Genomic DNA, 20,815 nt, shown 5'->3' on the forward strand with positions numbered 1-20,815 from the left:
TCAGTAGTTTTGTTTGAAATTATTTGAGAAATCTCCAAACTACTTTCCACAGTAGCTGCACTAATTTACATTCCCATCAACAATGTACAAGCCTTCTCTTTTCTTAGCAACCTCACCAGAAACTGTCATTTCTTGGCTTTTTAGTAATAATCCTTTTGAGTGGTGTGAGATGGTATCTCATTGTGGTTTTGATTTGCATTTCTCTGATGGTTAGTGATGTTTAGCATTTTTTCTTTTTTGTTGACTGCTTGTGTGTCTGTCCACATTTTTTGCCCATTTTTAATGAGGTCTTCTGTTTTTTGCTTATTATTTTGTTTAAGTTCCTTATAGATTCTGGCTTTAGACCTTTGTTGAATGCATAGTTTTTAAATATTTTCTCCCATTCTGTAGGTTGTCTGTTTACTCTGTTGATAACTTCTTTTGCTATGCAGAAGTTAAGTTTAATTAGTCTCACTTTTTGTTTTTGTTGCCATTGCTTTGAGGACTTAAAAAACATGAAATGTCTCATGAATTTGCTTGTCATTCTTGAAGAGGGCCATGCTAATCTTCTCTGTATTATTCCAATTTTAGTATGTGTGTTGACAAAGTGAGCATTTATTTCTGAATTATAAAAATATTTTTGCAGAAATTATGGTTAGAGTCTAAGTTTCTTTTCAAATAAACATAATTTTAAAATCAGCATTTAGAAATCCTAAATGTATATTTTTGAAAATTTTCCGGAATTACATTAGTGAAAATAAGTCTTTACAATTAATTATTCAGTTTTTAAATGTTATGAAAAGCTAATTTATTGTGAATACAAGAGGTTCCACTTAAAAATAATCCATAAAATGTTAAATTGGTAATAACAGTTACAGCAAATTCAAGACATTTAGAATATTATGTGTCTTAAAAACTGGTCAAAACTTTATCAAAATGTGTTTCATAAAGGTAAATCCATTTGTTTATTTCTATATTCTTGCTGAGAAGACCTAGAAAAAGCTGGAACAAAAAACGAATCTGTTTTATTATACCAAAGAACTCTCAAGGCAGAGAGAAATCATAAGGCCAAGGTCTGGGAGAGAAGAGAAGACTATGGAAAGAAATTGAGAAGTTGAGGCCATATTATCCCTAAAGGCGAATGCCAATTACACAGATTACTGAGAAGCTGAGAAGCCAAACAGAACATTTGACAGATTCATGTACAGCAAAGTCAAAAACTGTAGTCCAGCACCCACTAAGAATCAGAGGCTGTACTAAGAATCAGAGGCTGTGGTAAACATCTTAGGTTCAGGTTCAGGATCAAAAAGTACCTTATCTTTGGAATATTAGGAATAAGAGGGAAAGAAAACAGAGCATTTGGCATTAAAACTTTAAACAAAAGAATGTAGAAGAAAGATAGTAATAAAGATAAGAAGGTAAATTTATAAAATAGAAAATAAAGATACAATGGAGATGTGTCTACGACACCAAAACTAAGGTTCTTTGAAAATATAAATATGTTGTTAAATCTCTAGTAAGATTTATCAAGACAAATAGAGTCTTAACACAAATAATATTATGAATAAAAATGATGTAACTTTATAGATTCTATAGACACTTAAAAGGTCAAAAAGTGATGTTAATAAAAATGAATTGGAAAATGTATGCTAAATTAACATATTCGTATATAAAATTACCATAATACACAAATGAATAAAAGAGAAAAATCTGAATAGTCCCCTAACTACTAAAAAATAAAAGTCAAATATATAATTTAAAATTCTTCTGCAAAGAAAACTCCAGGCCGAGATAGTTTTACCCGAAAATTCTATCAAATGTTTTAAAAATAATATACCTGGATTTATACACATAAACTATCCCAGAGAACAGAAGAAAAGAAAATAACTTCCAACTTATTTAATTAATCCAGCATAATTTTGATCTAAAACAAGCCAAGAACCTGAAAAGTAAGAAAGGGAATAGATGTCATGAGTTCTAAGTTAGAAGGTAGCAACAAAAAAAAGAGAGAATGGAAAGAGTGAAAGGGCTTCTATATTGCTGGAGAAAATATTTGCCTCAGAATAAACAAGAGAGAACTTCTGTAAATCAAGAAGAAAATTTCAGACAGCTCAATAAATAAATAAAAGAGTCACTTGATTATCTAAATGGGAAATAAGCATTACAACGTCATTAGTAGTGAGAGAAATACTAATGAAACAATAATGGAAAGCACTGCACATAAACCAGAATTGCCAAAATTAACAATCTGACAATATCAACTTCTGGTTTGGGAAAGAACACACTAGCTGGTATTGGACTTAGCCTATTGATGTAAATAACTACGCAACTGCACATAATATATAAGGCTTCTGTTTTCAGACACTGGGTAATAGGCAACACCAGAATGAGACCCTTGAGAGAAGGAAAACACACAGTACGAGCTCCATGTTATCCTTGGTTTTATCCTGGGACACTTTCCAGAACATGGCAAGGGGAAGTGAAGCACCGTGAAGATTGGCAATTTATCTGGGTAGTAGCAGTGGAGCTTTCAGTTTGAAGACGTTAAAGCAATTGGAATTTGCAGGGCAAAGTGCAGAAGAGGAAGAAGCTCCAGAAAGGGATAAGCAGAAATTCACATGGAGGTTATCCTAGGGTTCTAACTGAAGTATGGGTTGTGCATACTCAGAGGGTGGAATCCATGAAGCATAGCAGAAAGCAACTGTTAGAGCATCTGAAAGCCAAACAGGTTTAAAAAGGTCATGCAGTGTCTGAAAATATTGGAGTTCACCATGCCTGGAAACACTGGAGTTCTACTCAACCCAGAGTGAAAGTCTGCACTGAGCACATTGGACATGCAGCTGAACCTCAAAAAGTCATGATTTAGGTGAAAGAGCCGTATCCTAGAATTAAAGCCACAACTTAGAATTATGTTTACCCTAATAAAACCTAAAATCAAGCCGAACAGAATCAAGAGAATTTAATTGATTGTCATACAAAATTCAAAAACCTTTAAAATGACACAATATAATATAAACTCCTTAAAATGTATCAATAACAGTGTCCAGAACACAATAAAAAATTACTGAACTTATAAAAAAATTAGATGTTAAACTCCTTGTTACTGTTCGTAGCTCACTGAGATTGTGTTCATTTTTTGAAATCAGTTTTCTACTTATGCTTCAGTGTGAATAATTTATTTTCAAATGTACTTAATTTCACAAATCTTTTCTTGTCTTATAAATAATGTACTGTCAAAGTTAAAACAAGTTTTTGTTTATATTTTCACATTTTTATTTATTCATAGTTTTTTATTTCCAAGTCTTACATTTGGTTCTATTTTAGTTTCCTTATTGCTTCTGAAATTCTCCAGAAAGAAAGGGACCCACATCTGGTGAGGGTCTTTGTGCTGATAAATCCCATGGTAGAAAGTCAAAAGTGCAAAGAGAGAAAAGAGAGAGAGAGAGCATGCAAGAGGGGGTCAAACTTTTCCTTTTACTAGGAACCCACTCTTATGATAACAAACCACTCCCATAATAGCAGCGTTAATCCATTCATGAAAGCCATGCCCCCATGACCCACACTCATTCCTTTAAGCCTCACCTCCCAACACCTCCTCATTGGGAATCATGTTTTCAACATACGAACTTTGAGGGACACACTTAAGCTATAGCATGTGGTGAGAAACATCAATGCACAAATCCAAGCAGTAGAGCAAATGCTAAAATGAATACATATAAGGGAAACAACACCTGGGTACACTGTGATTATCCTACTGGAAAGCAACAACAAATGGAAAATCTAAAAAGTATACAGAAGAAAAAAATAAAGACACATTATATTCAGGGAAACCATGACTAGAAAAAAAGGCTGATTTCTCATCATAACGATGAAGACCAAAACATAATGGAAGGTCATTTTTAAATTGCTGAATGACAAAAGAAGGAAGACATCAACAAAAATTCTACATACTTCAAAAATGAAAGTGAAACAATGATAGTTTTGGATAAATTATAGGTGAGATATTTCATCACGAGTAGGTTATACCTGTAATAAATGCTAATGGAAGTGCTTTAGAAAAACAATCCAAATTTTTATCTGATATGGTATAGGTTGAATCGTGTCCCTCAAAAATTCATACGTCGAAGTCCTAACTTTAGTACCTCAAAATGCAAACTTGAAAATAGGATTATTTCAGATATAATTACTTAAGATGAAACCACATTGGAGTAGAGTGAACCCCTAATTCAATATGACTGAAGTACCTATAAAAAGGGAAATTTAGACACATCTAATCTATGATTTCAGAAGCAAGTTAGTAGTCCATACGGGAGGAGGGAAGGTGTATAACATGAGACAGGTCACAACTGTTTCCTGGCTTAGATAATCACTATGGACATTCTTCACCTTGTGATAATTCATTAAGCTGTGTATTTCTAATTTATGTGAGTTTCTTTATAGATATTACATTCAGTAAATTTGAAAGAAAAACAAGTTAACAATGGAGCAAATGACAATGATATAATTCTATTCAAGAATTACACTAACACTCTTCTAAAGGGCAAATAATGTTTCTGTTAGTTTTTTTTTTTTTTTAACTTCAGAGTTGTGTGACCTTATCTATAGGAAGTACAATCTGTTGTACATAATAAAAACATAAATTTTAAAACACAATTCAGATCTTGCCATAGCCTACTGAAAACTCCCAGTGACTTCTTATCGCTAAGAACAAAAGCCACAGCATGAAAGCTTTCATATGATCTGGCCCCTAGTTGTTATTCTGACTTCATTCCTTATTTCTCGCTTTGTTCCAGAACTCTAAATTCCTCCCTGAACCTTGCTTAAACATACTCAGCAGGCCTCCACTTCAGGGTGCTTCCCCTTTTTACTTAGTCTAGAGTGTTCTTACCTCACAAGTGTGTTCCCTTGCATCACTGTTTTAATTGTGGTGTTGCTCAAGTGGCATCTCCCCAGCAAAGTCTTATCTGAACACCCTATTTTAAATTCCACCCTCATCTACCAGGTACACTCTCTCTTCTTACTCCGCTTATTACTGGCATTATGTTTATGTGTTTGCACATAGGCCCAAGAAATTTACCTGTGTGCACATCATTTCTTTGTTAGCATGTAAAATATGCCTGGCATAGAGAAGGCATTCTACATACTTTTGTGAAATGACTAAATGAATGAATACATGAGTTAATACAGGAATGCAAGGTTTTCAGCAAAGGATTGGGAAAAAGACTGGAAAACTTTAATACAATTTACCAATGTCAAGATACTTTTACACTGTGGGTCCACCAGCCATAAGTTTAGCAAAGTGAAGGCAATTTGTTTACACAAGGGGGCAAAGATGTGGAATTACTTATTAATTGAATTTCTGCAAACTAGAAAACACAGAAGCCATTGTTAATAATGCTATTAGCTGACTGCTCACATTTCGAGGTATAGCTCAGAGCACTCCCAGGGGAAAGAAAATAAAAAAACCTTGTTAAGAATGTAGTATTCTGCACAGGTTGTTGTTAACTGTTAATTAATTTTATCTTCTCTTGGTACTAAAATCTTTATCCCCTAGCCTAAGTATTCTTATACGACATCTTGTAGGCCTCTTTTAACTCACAAATCTATAATGAATTTTTTGAGAATAACTAAAACTAAATTGAGACTCCTTAGAATTGGGTGTGTCTAATTGAAACACACTATATGTACATATAATTAGTGAAAAGGGAGTAAAAAATAATTTCTGATTCCTAACAATGGTCTCTAATCCAACATTATCAAGAAACAAATGTTGTCCTCTCTGAATTTTCTTCTTAGTGCATGGTTTGGCTACAGACATCTGCTGTCTATGCTAAATGTCTTCTTCTTCCTTCAGGAATCTTTCAGATTAATAATTACAAGCATACGATTTGAAGTTAGTCAGGATTGGCTCCAAGTCCCAGTCTTGAAATCACTAGTTATGTTATCTTGAGTGACTTACCTAAATTCTTCAAGATCCAGTTCACCTTTTAAAAAAAAATGAGATTAACTGTACATATTTTTTATGATCATCCTTATTATGAGGCTTAAAAGCAATAAGATTGTGAAATATTCAACTCCGTACTTGGCATACAGTAATCATTCAGTAAATGTAAAGTAGTGTAAGAGCCAAAAAGAAATAATATATTTATAGGATAAAATAATTTAATATATTAAGCTTATGTACTTTCTCCATATCAGACATGAAGTATTTAACATTTATTTGTTAATTCCAAAGAGAGACTTTGTTTTCTCTAGTATCCTCTGCAACTTTCTGTCTTTTGTTAGAGGGCTCTGTGTCTATCACCAGCCACTCTGTGGGAATATAATTCTTTATTAAGTCAATAAGAGGCAAGATTTGTAATCCCCTTTTTGAAAGAACAGTCTCCTCTTGTTTGAGAAAGAGCTTTCCATGGTTTGGAGGCATTGCCACCATGGTACTTCCTGTGTGACAGTACCAAACTTTCCCTGGGAAAGAGTAAGTCAAGGAGCTACTAGGTCATCCAGTAATGCTCCTTGTCTGGGTTGCATGGGTTCCTATACACACGAATAGTGTCCTCTACTTGATATTTGGCTCAGATTTGCCAAGGGCTTTTGCTGTTGCATTACATTTGCTCAGTCTAGTTATGTCTCTTATATTTTGAGACTTGGAAATGGAATTTCAGCTCCTCAGTTCCAAAGGCACCACCTGAGGCTGTTGTGTGATTCAAGTATTTTCATCTCCTCCTGCTCTTTTGCTTTGAAATCAGTAAGGTTATGTGTAATCAAAGAACAAATATGATCGCTCAAAGGAAAATTAGTAGCTGGTAAATTTAGAACTAACCCCCCATATGCGACTTCACACAGAGATTGTTTTTCATCTTTCTCTGCATGTCACATAGCTCATCTAAATGAGAAGTACAAATGTTTTCAAAGGCAGCTCCGTACATAGCTCAAAACTGTGAAATAATGGTGAAAAAGGAGTTTTTAATGTATTATCAGTTCTGCCCACCTGACTTTCCACTGAACCCAAGATACATTAATGATGTGAATGTGCTTTTAATGATTTTTTATTAACTGGACAAAGTTACATCATTTAGAAAAGAGTATTTGAATATCCATAACATTATATAGTAAATGTGCATGATTGAGAAGGACAAATTCATCAGTAGTTGAATATCTACTTTACGGAAAATATTGTAATAGATTTTGCGAGAATACAAAGATGACTGAAAACAGTTGCTGACCTCAAGGATTACACCATCAAGTTGTAGACAAGGCATAACTCTATGGAACCATAACTTGCAAATACATATACTTCCATGCTAAAAACTCAAATTAGTTATTTGAGGAAAATCCCATTGTGTAAGCCAGAGTTTGCATTATGTATATCTGGGAAATATGCCATTTGAGTAAAAAAACCAATTCCTTTTTGCAAATGGTCTTAACATTGTGTGGAAGAAAGATTAGTAGGGGAAAAAGTCCCAAACATCAACTCAAGAGATTACTTGTTGTAACACTGGACGTTTTGCTAACTCTCAAGGTTTTACATGTCTATGTTTTACATATCCCATCACCTACCATCTCTAGTGGGCAGAGACACTTTAGGCCCAGCCCTGCTTTCAGAGCTATTGTGCACTTGCATCCCTGTTTCCCTGCTAGGTTCTCACTAAGGCTCAATTTCTCACTCTGGAATCCATTATTAATTCTGTTGCCTTCATACATTCTCAATTCAGAGCTCTACTTTCCTGAATTCTACCTTTATATGATGTTTGATTTTTTTCCAGAGTATGCCTTTATTCTTTGCCTCAGTCCCTTTTCCTGCATTATTAGTGTTTTCTTTTTTTCTGTTTGCTGCCTTAGTGAAAATGTAAAAGTTCATTACCACATGAAGCATTAGAAACCACTTTTCTGGAGCTATTACTCATGACATGATGGTTGATTTATAGCAGTGAGTTTTATTCAGATACTAATATACACAGGAAGAACCAAATAAGTCCTAATTTATAAAAATTAAAATGAACTAGAACAGCATTTCAAAGAGAGTTCCACGGGTATCACAAGAAGTGCCTGGTATATTTGTAAATGATCAATTTTGATTAGAAATTACTATAAATTTAGAAAGGATATATATCTTTATGTCTGGGATGGTCTAGAACTTTCAGGGGTTATAAAAAATCTTAGTTCCTGAAGATGAATAGGATTGAGAAGGTGAAGAGTGTTGTTCTAGTTGAAGAAAATCTATGAATAATGGTGTATACATAAATGTTTTGTAAGTTGAACTTCACTAAGAATAATAGGATATATGCAACTGAGGTCTAACTCTGCCAGAATTCTAGGCTTGGATCTGATTCTTCTTTCCTCTGTTTCCCAGGTGAATTCTTGGCAATATATGGAGAGTATTTGTATGTATATGAGAGAGGATGGTAGTGGGGAGGATGGTGGGGAGAGAGAGAGAATGTATGTCTGCATGTGTGTGTGTGTGTGTGTATGTGTGTGTGCATGTGTGTGTGAGCACCCATAGGTTTCTTCATGAGGTAGTCAGATACTGTTTCATTATGTGCCTCTGTGCTGACTGTGGGGATTTCATTCAATTGAAAAGTAAATGTAATAAAGCTGTAGAGAAAGGAATACTACTATATTAAAGGATAAGCTTTGAAATATATTCCAAAGAACACTGTTAGGGGCTTAGGGGAAATCTCATTTCACTTGCTAACTTTTCTAATTCAGACCAGGTATATAACCTGTCTCCTGAGAGGATAAAGCTATGCTTAATAAGCCTGAGTGAGACCAGTCAACACCAAGCAGAAAATGATGACCTTTCTCATCCCTTTTGTTTTCAGCAACAACGTGAAGGTTAAATAGTGGGGTGTCTGTTATATCATTGACACTATAAGTATAAATATTAAATAATGTGCTCACCTCATTGTCATTTCTAGTTCTTTTCATGGGTGTTTTGTGGCAACTAGGGCTACTTATGCCATACTTTTCATGGGACTATTTCAATACTTTGCATTGACCTATCTGATTTATAATTTTTCTGCATACAGATTTTCCTTTTTTTCTAGGCATTTTAGCTTTGCTTGCCCCCATCGAGGTTTTCTTCACTTGTTTTCTCCATTGTGTATTATGCAGTCTCAGATTTACTCATTGCTCATTCATTACTCTTTGAGAAAACAGAAAATACATCATAGAGATGAAAAAATAGTAGAATCAGAGATGGAAATGAAAGATGGCAATGTGATAATTATACCTCTAATTCTTTTCTTCTAGGCTCCAGAAATTTTAAAACTCTCAGGCTTTCCTAGGGCCTTCCCACAAACAAGTTTGAGGGGAAAAAAACTGCTGATGACATCCCAAAAAATGGCATTATTATTTCCTTACATAAGACAAACAAAAAGTCTTTAGAGGCCGAACATCAAAGACGATGAGCAACAGAAGCCTATTCAATACTATCAGGTCTAAGTCCCTTTCAAGAGCACCTTACTCTCTCTCTCTCTAAAGAGCACAATCTTCTTGTCTTCAACTCTACTGGAGAGTAGTTTAGGGAATGCAATTTTTCTACATCTGTAAGTCCTTTTTTTTCACATGAACAATTGAAAAACAACATCGTTCTTTCATCTTGTTTTCAAGGACTCTTGAGAAAATGGATGGCCATTATATTTTTCTGCAATATTCAGGTTAAGCCATAGTTGCAATTCTGCCTTGTAAATGGCGTAAATAAAAAAGGCAACAATCATAGATGGATGATAATCTCCATGATTCTAGAGTGTGAATTTGAGATAGCAAGTACAGCAGCAGTACTCAATATATGAATCATGGAAGATACATGTGAGTGCATCAAATGACTACTCCTAACTCCATGTCATAAATCAGCAAACCAGAGCCCTAAGAAATGAAGTGCTATGACTTGACTTCACAGTTTTCTCCATGATTGTTGAGTGAGAATTCAACTCAAGACCCTGGTTTCCTATGATAAATACTTCAAGAAATAAGTGTTATATTCACCTATGAAAAATATAGCTCAAAGTACAGAGGTTTTAAAATATAAATGCATTTTGAGTTTGCATTTTAATATATTTCATAATTTCTTCATTTTCTTCAAGAAAACCTGAAAATGAGAAAGGAGCCAAAAGAAAACTTTATCTTCTACCAATTATGCAAATGATTCTTTAATAGTCTACTAACTAAATATTTTTGGTAATTATTATTTACACTAAAATCTGTAGTCACGTCACCATGGGAAGGTCTTTAACAGAAGAGCTCCAGAAAATAGATGCTACTTTTATTGGGGGGGATCTTCAAAAAGCACCTATTGCCTTCCTAGGCTTTTTGGTTATGTTAATGAAGTAATATGAAATTTATGAAAATAAGTTGAAATAATGCATTGCTAGTCTGATAAATCTAGAAGAAAAATAATTCCAGATGCATTAATGAACCTTTATGAGAATGTTGAACCACACTTAAATAGTCTGTCTTTCCAGAGAACTCGGAGAAATGTGTTATATGAGGACACATTTCATCTTAGTCAGAAGTGGGCATTAATCAGTCTATCAAGTATTTTTAAACCTCTGTTTGCCTTTCAGATCCTCTAACAGTTGCTTTCTGCTATGTTTCATGGATTCTACCCTTTGAGTGTACACAACCCAGACCTCAGCTAGAACCCAAGGATAACCTCCATGCAGATTTCTGCTTATTCATTTCTGGGTCTTCTTCCTCTTCAGCACTCTGCCTTGCAAATTCCAATTGCTTTAACATCGTCAAACTGGAAGCTCTATCTCTACTGCCCAGAGAGACTGCCAATCTTCATGGCGCTTCACGACCCTGTGCCATGTTCTGGAAAGCATCCCAGGACAAAACCAAGGATAACATGGAATTCATGCCATGTGTTTTCCTTCTCTCAAGGGTCTCATTCTGGTGTCGCCTGTTACCCAGTGTCTGAAAACAGAAACTTTATATGTTGTGTGCAGTTGTATGGTTATTTACATCAACAGGCTAAGTCCAATACCAGCTAGTGTGTTCTCTCCTGAAGCAGAAGTTGATATTGTCAGACTGTTAGCCCATATGTGTCTATTGTGCCTGTGGCATGGAGGAAGCCTAATGTCATGAGACAAACACTAAGCTAGAAGTCATAATAAACTCAGTTCAAGTCTTCAAATGCCATTTCTTATGTGTATGACTCTGGAAATGCCATTTACCTTCTTTTAGCTTCAGTTTCACCTCTGCCAAAGAGAACAATATTATTTATCTCATAGGAGAAAGTGAGGTTTCAACAAGATGGATATAGGACCGATATATTAGTTCTATATTTTTTTAATTTAAAGTTGACATGATTTTGAAAACTCAGGATAAGTGACTCCTAAAATAACTCTTGAATATGAAATACTGTAATTTGTTTTTTTTGTGTTTTTTTTTGGTTTTTTTTGTGCATGTGTCTTTTTTAAAAAAATTATTATTATTATTATACTTTAAGTTGTAGGGTACATGTGCATAACGTGCAGGTTTGTTACATATGTATACTTGTGCCATGTTGGTGTGCTGCACCCATCAACTCGTCATTTACATCAGGTATAACTCCCAATGCAATCCCTCCCCCCTCCCCCCTCCCCGTGATAGGCCCTGGTGTGTGATGTTCCCCTTCCCGAGTCCAAGTGATCTCATTGTTCAGTTCCCACCTATGAGTGAGAACATGCGGTGTTCGGTTTTCTGTTCTTGTGATAGTTTGCTAAGAATGATGGTTTCCAGCTGCATCCATGTCCCTACAAAGGACACAAAATCATCCTTTTTTATGGCTGCATAGTATTCCATGGTATATATGTGCCACATTTGTCCATCAGTGACAGACTGGATTAAGAAATACTGTAATTTGAAATAACTTTAATCATTTGAAGAAGCCCCAGAATGTTGCCCACACCCCAAGAAAGTTATCTTAATCCCTAGTCAATCAAATGAACAAAACATATAATAAAATAATTAAATGTATAATGCTGCCTTTAAACTCAAAATCTGCCAGTGACTTCAGAGCACACAATTATAGGAAACAAAGGAAACTTAGCAAGGTATTTCTTGAGATATAAGTAAATATAATTTTATATTTAAAATGTAACATCATGACTGTGGTAACAAATCTAATAATTCCAATAAGGCACGGGACTGAGTTGTTAAGTTGCAAACAGACAAAGAGGGTGGGCTACTGTGAAAACAGTGTGAGAACCAGACATCCATTGATTCAGATAGTTTCCTTCCATGTGTTATATGACACTGGATATGTTATTTGACCTTTCTGGCCTCAAATGCATTTTCCACAAAATAGAGAAAATAATATCTAATCAGTAATGTCAACACGAGAGTAACACGGGCTATGATATGTAATATCTCTGGCACAAAGTAGGTATTCTGCCATTATTGGCAAATTTCCACCATCCTTAAAATGTTTTTCAATTTTTTAGTCTCATAAAGGACATAATAAACAAGAGTTTTTTAAAATAATATTAGTTTAATCCATTAGTTTGCCAGTAAATAAACGGGATTCAGAAATAAAAAGGGGCAAACATTATCTCCACACTTGAGGAACTGTGATAGTGTCTTGCATACATCATTTAGAAATTGCTCCCAATATGTTGCATGCATTGATCAAAGGATTTTTCTGTGCTAGAAATAAACAGAACCTGGAGCAAAAGAATGTATTTCTGCAAATATACCTTTGCATAAATAAACAAAAGTATTCCTGTGTGTAACATTTTATTTCCCATGTAGCACAGTTATGCCCTTAAGTTGCAAGTTTAGGCATTAATAATATTATCTAGTAGTAGTAGTAATCGTTATTAATTTAACCCTTACTTATTAAAGGAAAATGCCATTTCTCACTCCAGGTATCCAAGATCAGAAATTTGGAAAGCATACTTATAGACTTTCCTCAGTCCTTCATTTATTCTACCCTAGTGGGAGTGAAGTGAAAACTGATGGGTAACTTTGGGAAGAATAACTATAACTTCTTGGCTTATTTTCACTTTTTTCTTTGGTTAATAAGTCTATCCTCAAAGAGAATACATTTTCTTCTTTTCTCTATGCAACCCATGAATGGGAGAGGATGTCTATTTCTCAAATTCTGAATTGCCAAGTAGTGCGCTTGGCTAACCAACCTAGAGGTACAATTGCCAACCCAGTCTCTGACATTATGTTGGCTTCCATTTTGATTTTTTCCTCCTAACTTGTTCAGTTTTTACCAGGGATGAGGGGGTGAAATAATAATTTTAAGTGGCTTTATTGACCCTAAACCCTAAATACATACACCAGAAATATTAAAAAATAAAACCAAAGAGTAGAATTTGGGGTAGCAAAACATACACTTGGAGAAGCAATTAGTAGCTTAAAGACAAGTGGTTTGGGCCTTGGTCTTCTCTTATTAGTAATCTTCAGAGGTTAATTTTAGGTCCAGATGGGTTTTAAGACCCTGACATTGACCAAATTGAAAATTTTAACCCCATCCCATAGTATTTCGACTGTGGTAGTTGATTGCAACTCGCTGTGTTTTTGTCCAAGGGAAAAAAACACTATTGAGATTTAAACAAAGGCCCCTGGATCTAAGGAAAGACTACAAGGGGGGTGCCAATGAGAGATGATTTGAAACGGGGAAAAGAAGATGGGAGCCTCAGCTAGGATCGACGAGGCCACTCAGCTCTCAGCAGAGGCAGACTCTATCAGAAAGAGTCAAAGCTCCAGGGCCTTAGCAAGAATAGGGATCCAGATTTGGGATGCTGCAGACCCTTCTTCAGGTGCAGCTCTTTCTAAGGAAGTATGGCTGAGGCAAATGTTCCATTGCAAGGAATAGGCCTCTTAGATCATAGCAGACAAACAGTCTTTGCTGCTTTTAAATTGCTGGGTAGTGAAGTCCTGCATATGTCTCTGAGTATTAGAGATGTTTTAGCTTTAAACTGTTATTGACAGACATCTCTAGACCAGATGCTCCAAATTCCATTCTGCATGTAGGGTCAAGAAAATAATAGTAGGAGGGCATATCATGAGGAATGCCATAAACTCAAAAAACAATTTGCTATTTCGTGGTTTTATGGTGGCACTGGATTGGACATCTCCAGTTTGAGGAGGAAATTTTGTTAGGAGTAGGTTTCTTGGCAAGAGGCACTGGAAATAACCATTCTGGCATAAGACTGAAAATATGTACTTACAAGAGTACGCACCTGGCAACTGAGTAGCCACCCTTGAAAACTTCTAAACTTTGTAAGTAGACTGCGTGTCACTTTTGGAGACAAGAGGCCAGTGCATAAACTGATTATCCCTTCAGAAATGTGATTGCAGGACACCAAAATTAACTTCTTGGTAGGAGAGTTCTCCCAATTGAGTTTAAATTTACAAGTCATGGTTTAGAATTTAGAACACCTGGAACAATCTGAGTGGCATCCTGGCAAGACTACAACCAAAACAATTACCTTCTCCAGTCAAAAGGAATTTCCTCTCTGGACTTTGGCATCATTAAACACTTAGTTTTGCAAACATTTTTTTTCCTGGAATAACAGCTTTAGCTATTCACTTCTTACTTTAATTGGAAAGATATAATGATTTTTGTTTCTTATTAACTCTTTGAACTCTACAAAGAGAGGCCCTACAAATACTTTTCAGACCATTAAACATTTTTTACTTATGCTAGAGAAAAACAATGTAACTGCTGATAGAAATCAGTTCTACTCCAGCATGAAGAATAATTCTGGCTGGGACCAAACTGAAGAAGCTGAAGATATTCAATATTGTACTTTTATTTCTTTGAATTTTGATTAAAAGAGTAACAGAACTTGATTTTTTGTACTATGAAAGTGGCTAATATATTTAGACTTTAATTTCTCTCTGAGAAGGTAATAAAGGGATCAATTTTGCATACAAAAATTAGCATCTTGACACTGGCATCTTGAAATATCTTAATGTTGTTTAATCTCACTACAGAATCTCTAATATATTATGTTATAGGCCAGAAAAAATCTTGAATAGAAATAGATTATGCAGTGAACTTGGACCTTAGTTATTAAATGGCCTTAGATTGCGTTTCATTAATACATGATTTTAATCCATTTCAGAACTTTGGAGATAAGCTCTATATTGTCCACATCTGATCCCAAGGAAATGCTCAAAAGAACAGTGGTTAGTATGTTGGAGTGACATCTTGAAAATGAGAGACTGTCCAAATACAGCACACTGCTAATCACTTTCCTTGAGAGATGATAGGCCCCCATTTTATCAAACCCCATGCTTTTATTGGAGCGAAAACCAGGGTGACCCTTTACTCCTAGTTCCATGAGGAAAGATTTCCTTGAACATTCCTGGCCTCTTCTACTGTCACAGAGAGGAATAAAAGCCACAAGCCTGTGTTCAAATCCTACCTCCTTCACTTAATAATTGTGTGGCACTGAGAAAAATTAAACTCCCTCTGCTTTCCATCTCTCACTTACAGAATGTGGACATCAAACATGTTTACAAAGATGTTGTATGGATTAAATCAAATTCTACATGTAAAGTGTTTAGAACAGTGCCTATCCAAAGTACTGTGTAAGTGTTAGCTACTATTTGTCAAATCTCTCTACATTTTCTTTATTGTTTAACTTTTACTTTAAGCTCAGGAGCACATGTGTAGTGGGTAAATTTGTGTCATGGGGCTTGTTGTACAAATTATTTCATCACCCAAGTATTAAGCCTAGTGTTCATTAGTCATTTTATCTGATCCTCTCCCAGCCCTCGCCCTCTGACAGGCCCCAGTACATGTTGTTCCTGACCATATGTCCATGTGTTCTCATCATTTAGCTCCCACGTATAAGTGAGTACATGTGATACTTGATGATACGCTTTGGCTCTATCCCCACCCAAATCTTATCTTGAATTGTAGTTCCTATAATCCCCATGTGTCATGGAGGGACCTGATGTAAGGTAATTGAATCATGGGGACAGTTACCCCTATGCTTCTGTTCTCATGATAGTGAGTGAGTTCTCACGAGATCCGATTATTTTATAAGGTGCTTTTCCTTCTTATGTTTGGCACTTCTTCCTGCTGTCATGCAAAAAAGGATGTGTTTACTTCCCCTTCTGCCATGATTATAAGTTTTCTGAGGCCTCCACAGCCATGTTGAACTGTGAATCAATTAAATCCCTTTCCTTTATAAATTACCCAGTCTCGGGTATCTCTTTAATAGCAGTGTGAGAACAGGCTAATACACTTGGTTTTCTGTTCCTGTGTTAGTCTGCTAAGGATAATGGCCTCCAGCTCCATTCATTCCCTGAAAAGGATGTGATCTTGTTCTTTTTTTATGACAGCATAGTATTACATGGTATATATGTACCACATTTTCTTTATCCAATCTGTCATTGATGGGCATTTAGGTTGATTCCGTGTCTTTGCTATTGTGAATAGTGCTGCAATGAATATACACAAGCATGTGTTTTTATAATGGAACAATTTCTATTCCTTTGGGTATATACCCAGTAATGGGATTGCTGGGTCTAATGATATTATGTCCTTAGGTCTTTGAGTAATTGCCACACTGTCTTCCACAATGGTTGAATTAATTTACACTCTCACCAACAGTGTATAAGTGTTCCTTTTTCTCTGCAACCTCAAAAGCATCTGTTATTTTTTGACTTTTTAGTACTAGCCATTCTGACTGGTGTGAGATGGTATTTCACTGTGGTTTTGATTTGCATTTCTCTAATGATCAGTGGTGTTGACCTTTATTTCATAAAATTGTTGTCCTCATGTATGCCTTCTTTTGAAAAGTGTCTGTTCATGTCCTTTACCCACTTTTTAATGAGGTTACTTGGTTTTGTTTCTTGTAAATTTGTTTAAGTTTCTTATAGATTCTGGATGTTAGACTTTTGTTGGATGCATAGTTTGCAAAAATTTTCTCCCATTATGTAAGTATATGTTTACTCTGTGGTAGCTTTTTGTTTTGTTTTGTTTTGTTTTTGTTTTGTTTGTTTTTCTCTACAGAAGCTCTTTAGTTTAATTAGATCTCATTTGTCAATGTTTGCTGCTATATACCAATAGATGTTGAACACATATACCAATAGATGTTGAAGCAACATCTATTGAACCAACTATACTAACTATACAAATAGATATGAACCAACTATACCAATAGATGTTGAACACATATATAATTTTTGAACTTCTAATTAAAATTATAATCAAATTGAAGAAAAATAAAGTTATTTAAATATAACAAAGACTTTACTAAAACAACAATTATTACCATAAATAGAGATACCAAAACCATTTTATTTAAATTCAAAAACTATCCAGGGGTGCCCATCATCACCATTATTATCCAATATTGCCTCAGAGCTTATAGAAACTGCAATAAAGAAATAAAATAATATTTTTAAATATAAAATAAAATAAATAAGACTTTTGAGGATGATATTCTATATATACAAAACCAAAATATTCTTGTCAAAAGGTAAACTGATAGAATAAAATAGATGACAAATTGCTTGAACATTTAATAAAAATCAGTAATGGAAGTTTCTAAGTAATGAACCAATTTCTAAGTTAGTATTGAACTTTCAGCAGAAGAAGAAAGCAAAACACTTTTTCATTCATATTAACTATAAAAATTATAAAATGCACATGAAGAAGTATAATAATAAGGGCATGGGATCTATATGCATAAAATCTTATTGAATGACATAGAACACATGAGCCAATTAAAATCAGATCATATTCTTGAACAAGAAGCCTTATCATTAATATGCCAGTGGTTCAAAATTCATGAGTAAATGCTAATATAGTAGAATCCCAGGAGAGCTGGATTTCTGGGGAAGGAAAAAGAGAAGTTTGAGGTAAACTGGTAGAAAAGACAACAACAACAAATCCTTATAGTTTACATGGAAGACTGCATGCCTAGAAATCATCAAGAAATTTTGGGAAAAAAAAATAGTGGAGGGCGGAGCAAGATGGCCAAATAGGAACAGCTCCAGTCTCCAGCTCCCAGCACAAGCAACACAGAAGATGGGTGATTTCTGCATTTTCAACTGAGGTACCTGGCTCATCTCACTAGGGAGTGCTGGACAATCGGTGCTGGTCAGCTGCTGCAGCCCGACCAGCAAGAGCTGAAGCAGGGCGAGGCATCATTTCACCGGGGAAGCACAAGAAGGAAGGAAATCCTTTTTCCTAGCCAGGGGAACTGAGACACACAACACCTGGAAAATCAGGTAACTCTCACCCCAATACTGCGATTTACCAAGGGTCTTAGCAAAGGGGCACACCAGGTGATTATATCCCACACCTGGCCGGGAGGGTCCCACACTGATGGAGCCTCCCTCATTGCAAGCACAGCAGTCTGACATCTAACTGCAAGGCAGCAGCGAGGCTAGGGGAGGGGCGCCCGCCATTGCTGAGGCTTAAGTAGGTAAACAAAGCCACTGGGAAGCTCGAACTGGGTGGAGCCCACAGCAGCTCAAGGAGGCCTGCCTGTCTCTGTAGACTCCACCTCTGGGGACAGGGCACAGCTAAACAAAAAGCAGCAGAAACCTCTGCAAATGCAAACAACCCTGTCTGACAACTTTGAAGAAAGCAGTGGATCTCCCAACATGGAGGTTGAGATCTGAGAACGGACAGACTGCCTGCTCAAGTGGGTCCCTGACCCCTGAGTAGCCTAACTGGGAGACATCCCCCACTAGGTCCAGACCAACACCATACACCTCACACGGCAGGGTACACCCCTGAGATGAAGCTTCCAAAACAAGAATCAGATAGGTACACTCACTGTTCAGCAATATTCTATCTTCTGCAGCCTCTGCTGCTGATACCCAGGCAAACAGGGTCTGAATTTGACCTCAAGCAATCTCTGACAGACCTACAGCTGAGGGTCCTGACTGTTAGAAGGAAAACTAACAGGAAGGACACCCACACCAAAACCCCATCAGTACGTCACCATCATCAAAGACGAAAGGCAGATAAAACCACAAAGATGGGGATAAAACAGGGCAGAAAAGCTGGAAATTCAAAAAATAAGAGCGCATCTCCCCCTCCAAAGGAACACAGCTCATCACCAGCAACGGATCAAAGCTGGACGGAAAATGACTTTGACGAGTTTAGAGAAGAAGGCTTCAGTCCATCAAACTTCTCTGAGCCAAAGGAGGAATTACGTACCCAGCACAAATAAACTAAAAAGCTTGAAAAAAGAATGGAAGAATGGATAACTAGAGTAATCAATGCAGAGAAGGCCATAAATGAACTAACAGAGATAAAAACCATGACATGAGAAATACCTGACAAATGCACAAGCCTCAGTAACCAACTCAATCAACTGGAAGAAAGAGTATCAGCGATTGAGGATCAAATGAATGAAATGAAGTGAGAAGAGAAGTCTAAAGAAAAAAAGAGGAAAAAGAAATGAATAAAGCCTTCAAGAAATATGGGATTATGTGAAAAGACCAAATCTACGTCTGATTGGGGTGCCTGAAAGTAAGGGGGAAAATGGAACCAAGTTGGAAAACACTCTTCAGGATATCATCCAGGAGAACTTCCCCAACCTACTAAGGCAGGCCAACATTCAAATTCAGGAAATACAGAGAATGCCACAAAGATACTCCTCAAGAAGAGCAACTCCAAGACACATAATTGTCAAAGTTGAAATGAAGGAAAAACTGTTAAGGGTAGCCAGGGAGAAAGGTCGGGTTACCCACAAAGGGAAGCCCATCAGACTAACAGCAGATCTCTCAGCAGAAACTCTACAAGCCAGAAGAGAGTGGGGGCCAATATTCAACATTCTTAAAGAAAAGAATTTTAAACCCAGAATTTCATATCCAGCCAAACTAAGTTTCATGAGTGAAGGAGAAATAAAATCCTTTACAGATAAGCAAATGCTTAGAGATTTTGTCACCACCAGGCCTGCCCTACAAGAGACCCTGAAGGAAGCACTAAACATGGAAAGGAACAACTGGTACCAGCCATTGCAAAAACATGCCAAAATGTAAAGTCCATCGAGGCTAGGAAGAAACTGCAGCAACTAATGAGCAAAACAACCAGCTAATATCATAATGACAGGATCAAGTTCACACATAACAATATTAACCTTAAATGCAAATGGACTAAATGGTCCAATTAAAAGACACAGACTGGCAAACAGGATAAAGAGTCAAGACCCATCAGTCTGCTGTATTCAGGAGACCCATCTCACATGCAGAGACACACATAGGCTCAAAATAAAGGGATGGAGGAAGATCTACCAAGCAAATGGAGAACAAAAAAAAGCAGGGGTTGCAATCCTAGTCTCTGATAAAACAGACTTTAAACCATCAAAGATCAAAAGAGACAAAGAAGGCCATTACATAATGGTAAAGGGATTGATTCAACAGGAAGAACTAACTATCTTAAATATATATGCACCCAATACAGGAGTATACAGATTCGTAAAACAGGTCCTTAGAGACTTACAAAGAGACATAACTCCCATACAGTAATAAAGGGAGACTTCAACACCCCACTATCAACATTAGACAGATCAAAGAGACAAAAAGTTAACAAGGATATCCAGGAATTGAACTCAACTCTGCACCAAGCAGACCTAATAGACATCTATAGAACTCTCCACCCCAAATCAACAGAATATACACTCTTCTCAGCACTACATCACACTTATTCCAAAACGGACCACATAATTGGAAGTAAAGCACTCTTCAGCAAATGTACAAGAACAGAAATTATAACAAACTGTCTCTCAGACCACAGTGCAATCAAACTAGAACTCAGGACTAAGAAACTCAATCAAAACCACCAAACTACATGGAAACTGAACAACCTGCTCCCGAATGACTACTGGGTCCATAACAAAATGAAGGCAGAAATAAAGATGTTATT

General features: G+C 36.1%; 1 non-coding gene across 1 annotated transcript; it reads right to left on the reverse strand.

The window, feature by feature from the left end:
* Positions 1–488: 488 nt before the first annotated feature.
* LOC114678504 (U6 spliceosomal RNA) lies at positions 489–594 on the reverse strand. The gene has a single exon (XR_003729947.1). It is a non-coding gene; the product is annotated as a U6 spliceosomal RNA (small nuclear RNA).
* Positions 595–20,815: the final 20,221 nt, after the last annotated feature.

The sequence above is a fragment of the Macaca mulatta genome, chromosome 5 (genome assembly GCF_049350105.2).
Source record: "Macaca mulatta isolate MMU2019108-1 chromosome 5, T2T-MMU8v2.0, whole genome shotgun sequence".
Classification (NCBI taxonomy): domain Eukaryota; kingdom Metazoa; phylum Chordata; class Mammalia; order Primates; family Cercopithecidae; genus Macaca; species Macaca mulatta.